Here is a 5,534-nt window from a genome sequence, read left to right as displayed (position 1 = left end):
ATGTACTGATTAGTTAATAGGTAAATAAAATAATAATAATATAATTGTAGAATATAAGTACATGATAAATATACGTATATATGTTGCAGCAAGAATGACGTACTGAAAGGATAAAAAAGATAAAATATCTTCTAACCATAATCTATAACTAACCTAATAAGAACTACACCATTAAAATACTTAGTTTAATTGAAACTAAGTAATCATTACTCTACCACTATAAATAGCAAGGAGATGTTAGAAGGCAAATGTGGAAAAAAATACGGGAAAAGCTGTAGTGAACAAAAATAGAAGAGAGGAAAATAACAGAGTGAGAGCGTAGTAGCAAACAGATCCACTTATCACCTTGGTGTTTTTTTTACAATAATTAAGGTAAGGGAAGGAGACATCCATCACTTTATCTTTTTACTTCGATTATTTGTTTTTATCTATTAGTAATTTTTATCTCGATATCTACCCTAAGTGAGGTGTCCCTAACCTCATTCTAATTTATATTTAGTTCCCAATCTTATTTATTTATTTTCAGTTATGCACTGGTCCTATTTATTTAATTTATATTTATTCTTATTTACTTATTTATATTTATTTCTAGTTACGTATTGACCCTTTTTATTCATTTATATCTATTTTAATTATTCATTGATCCTATCTATTTATTTATTTATATAATTATATGATTTAATATTGAAATAAAAATTATGATAAATAAAGATTAGATTAATGTAGTTGGAGGTATGACCTTGGGGATTTAAACGAGTTAGTATCACTCAAGATGAGATGTTCTTGAGTTACTTTGTTGGCCATGAACTCATTTATCCTGACTAGTCACTACAAAATTAATCAATATCTTTATAAAAGTATAATAAAGATCCCGTTTTATGGAATTGGAAGAATTTTCATTTCATTTTATTTATTATGATATGTTATTTTTTTTGGTGATATTTGTCTCACTTCCCTATTTCTTTTGATTGTGTGCGAAAAACAAAATTTTATAACATTATCATAGATGGCTGCTCCGAACACGCCTGATCCCTTCTTCGCCGACATTGTGGCTGTTTTTCCGGGAAATGCATGGCAAACCAATGTAGTGAATAATTCTGTAACATTTCAGGGAACGGGAAACTCTACCATTACTTTTCTCTCTGCTCCGAATGCACCGATTGTCATCGAAGGACAAATCGGAGTTACCTTTTATTTACCCCCAACAGTCCAAGTGAATCCTATCCATAACCTTTTCCCTCCACCTGTTTGATAAACCATATATGAGGGGGAAACTGTAAATAAATAATCCTTCTTCCTCTTCCAGTATAGGAAATATAAAATGTACTAAACAATGTGGATATAGGAAGTATATAGTATTGTAAATATATATATAAATGTGAATATTTTAAATATAATTATATCTTAGTGTATAAATTTTCGCCTCTAAATATTTATAAGTATACTATAATAAATAAATAAATAGAATATTTTTTTTATCGTCACACCTGGCCCATTACAACCTTATTTAGGATTGTTTTTGTTATGAATGAAGGGCAGAAAAAGCATTTTTATTAGTTTCCTCTTCCCTCTCTCTCACATCTTAGTATAGTTGTAGCCGTAATCTAACATTGGTGCTTTCATTGCTTTCTCTATGCCTTCCAAACCCCAATCTAAAGAAATAGAAGACATTCTTCATGCCATTCAAGATCGCCTTTTTGCCATCCAAATTCATATGGAGTCCCAAAAGCAACGTCAAGATGCCATAGAAACCAAACAGGAATCCCTACAGCCCTCCCTCTCAGCCCTTCTTGAGCAGGTATCATCCTTAACCCCTCCTGGTTCATCTTCCACCTCCATTCCTTATATTCCCCCCATTCCATGCCCAAGCACACTACTCCACGACCATGACAACACAACCTCTTCCCCATTCTCTTGCTGCTCCCCTACCACCACTGATTAGACCACCTAACCTTCAACTCGATTTTTTTGAAGGCCGTGAACCCCTAGATTGGTTATTCCAAGCTGATCAATATTTTGCCTTCTACCAAATACCTCCTGAACACTGTTTATCCATGGTAGCTTTCCATATGAAAGGACCAACCCTTAGCTGGTTTAAATGGATGCACCAAAACAATCTCCTCACCGATTGTCCCTCATTCACTCGTTCCCTTGAACTCCGTTTTGGCCCTTCTTCTTACACTAACCATCAAGCCAAACTTTTTAAGCTACAACAACACAACACTGTAACTGAATATCAAACTCGCTTTGAAAAAAATTGTAATTGTGTTATTGGCCTCTCTCCAGACACCATCCTCAACTACTTCCTTTCAAGTTCTTCAACCTGAAATTCGACAAGAACTCACCATCCTCAACCCTTACTCCATCTCTCAAGCCATTGGCCTGGCCAAAGTCATTGAGGATAAACTTCGTGACTCTAAACCTAAACCCTTCCGCCCAACCTCTCATACAAACCCCTTTAACCCTTCCACCTCGACACCTAATCGAACAACCCCAACCAACTCCACACCCTTTACCCTTCCTATTAAACGTCTCACACCAACACAATTACAAGAACATCGAGCCCAAGGGCTCTGCTACAATTGTGATGAAAAGTTCATCCTTGGCCACAAATGCTCTACCTCTAGATTCTTATTACTTTTGGATGATCCTGACACCCTACCTGACCCAGATCCACCCATTGATTCACCCACAATACCCGAAACCCATGACCTTGTCCATTTTCATCTCTCCACTCAAGCCCTCACAGGAACTCCATCCCCTCAAACCCTAAAATTCAAAGGCATCATCCATAACCTCCCTGTCATAGTCCTTATTGACTCTGGTAGTTCCCATAATATCTTGCAACCTCGAATTGCCAATCACTTCCACCTACCAATTAAACCTACCCCTCCCTTTTCAGTGATGGTAGGCAACGGTGCTTTCATTAACTATCAAGGCCTTTGCCCTTCAGTGAATATCTCCTTTCAGGACTCTACATTTTGCATCCCTTTTTACCTCCTCCCCATTGAAGGAGCAGATGTTGTCTTAGGCATTGAATGGTTACGCACCTTGGGACCCATCACATCTGATTTTTCCATCCCAAGTATCGCTTTCACTCACCACAACCAACACATTACGCTCCAAGCCACCACTACAACTTTAGCCACCCCAGCTAGTTATCACCAATTTTGCCAATTCCTCTCCATCCATGTCGTGGCCTCCATCCACCTATTATTTATGGAACCTCCCTCCACTTCACCACTCCCATTAGATATAAGCCTACAAACCCCTCCCATTAATGTCAAACCATACTGTTACCCTCACCCCCAAAAGGATACCATTTCCAAATTAATCTCAGAAATGCTTGAACAAGGTTTCATCAAACCAAGTACTAGCCCTTTTTCCTCCCTAGTACTCTTAGTCTGCAAAAAAGATGGCACATGGAGATTTTGTGTGGACTACAGAGCCCTTAATGTTGTCACTATTTGTGACCGTTTTCCTATTCCCACCATCGATGAATTGCTCGATGAATTAGGTTCGGCTACAGTTTTTATCTAAGTGCAGTTTTGCTACCACACAAGTGAGTTACTTGGGCCACCTCATCTCATCTGACGGAGTGGCCCCTGATCCAAACAAAGTGAAGGCCATCAATGACTGGCCCACACCATGATCACACACGGAGTTATGCGGTTTCCTCAGCCTCACCGGTTTTTATCGCAAGTTTGTACACCATTACGCCACACTCACCGCTCCTCTCACGAATTTATTACATGATCACAAGTTTACATGGCATTCATCGGCCTAACAAGCTTTTACACAACTCAAACTACAGATCAGAAAAGCTTAAACACACTCCTTTCCCAAACCATACAAACACCAGAACAACAGAAATGGACAGCTAAACTACAAGGTTATGATTTTGAAATCTTATACAAACCTGGAAAACAGAATATTGTTGCAGATGCACTATCCCGCCAAGAGACCCCCAACCCTTCACTGCTACTAGCCATATCCTCTCCCGTTCCAAACCTCCTTCAAGAACTTCAACACTTTTATTCCACCTCTGAAGGGAAGGCCCTCATTCAATCCTGCACTAAAGACCACCGATTACCTAGTCTCTTCTCAACATGCCAAAGGATCTTATTTTTTCAAAATCACATATTCCTCCCAGCTACACAAGATTTTCGACAGTGCATCCTCTATGAACTCCATGCATCACCTACGGCGGGTCACTCAGGACTCAAACCCACCCTTTCTAGAGTTGCAGCTTCGTTTTACTGGCCTGGGTGGAGTCAGGATGTCAAAACCTTCATTCAACAATGCTCCATTTGCCAAAGCAACAAATACCTGCCCCATAAATCACAAGGATTAATTCAACCTACCCACCCCTGCTCAGGTTTGGGAAGACCTCTCCATGGACTTTATCACACACTTACTAGCATCTGCAGGCCACACTATTATTTGGGTTATATGCGACCGCTTAACCAAGTACGCACATCTGATTGCCTTGCCCACAAGTTTCACTACCCCAAATCTGGCTCGTCGCTTCTCCATTGAGATTTGCCGCCTTCATGAAATTCTCAAGTCCATCATCTCTGATCGAGACCCACTCTTTATCAGCACATTCTGGCGTACCCTGTTTAAAGCACAGGGAACAACTCTCAAGTTCAGTTCCCCATATCACCCCCAAACCGACGGTCAAACATAAGTGTTGAATAGAGGCTTAGAAGCTTACCTGTGATGCTTCACCAGTGAGCACCCGCACAGTTGGTACCAATACCTGCATTTGGCAGAATTGTGGTACAACACATCTTACCACTCTGCCATTGCACCTCACCGTTCCAAGCACTATATGGTCGACCCCCACCCACGACCCTCGACATGCTACATACACCGCGCGCTGGCACCACCATTTCGGACCTCCTTAACCAACATACGCTTGTCCCTGACAACCTCAAAAACAACCTCTGACGCACTCGTCAACGTATGTCCGATCAAGCCAACCGTCACCGCTCGGACAGAAGTTTTGAGGTCCATGACTAGGTCTGGGTTCGCCTCCAACCTTACTGTCAACACTCGATCCATCGTCGACCCTGCGCCAAACTCGCACCCCGCTACTCAGGTCCTTACCAAATCCTCTGCCGCATAGGCATGGTCGCATATGAGCTTCGCCTCCCCCTACCTCACGCGTCCACCCGATGTTTCATGTTTCGATGTTAAGACCCTTTAGATGGAACCCTCCCTGTGCAACCCCAATCTCACGTTCCAATTCTGAAAACCCTCCCCTTAACTCACCCGTATCTAACCCTTTAGACGTGCAAACCCATTCCCCATCTACAACTTTAATTACACCGCCCACCTTCCACTGAAAATGTGCCACCTCATCCCCATCCAGCTGTCCCCCAATTTAGCTCACCTAACCCCCTCGAGTTTCCCTTCTCTACAACCCTCCCGCATATTCAAAACCCATTATCTACTTTCCCACCTACCACATTAACTCCACCTCCCACACTCTCCAATAAAACCGTGCTACCTCAACCCACTCCAACGGC

Source organism: Vigna unguiculata, chromosome 10 (genome assembly GCF_004118075.2).
Source record: "Vigna unguiculata cultivar IT97K-499-35 chromosome 10, ASM411807v1, whole genome shotgun sequence".
Taxonomy (NCBI): Eukaryota; Viridiplantae; Streptophyta; class Magnoliopsida; order Fabales; family Fabaceae; genus Vigna; species Vigna unguiculata.
Note: the sequence above shows the minus strand (reverse complement) of the source record.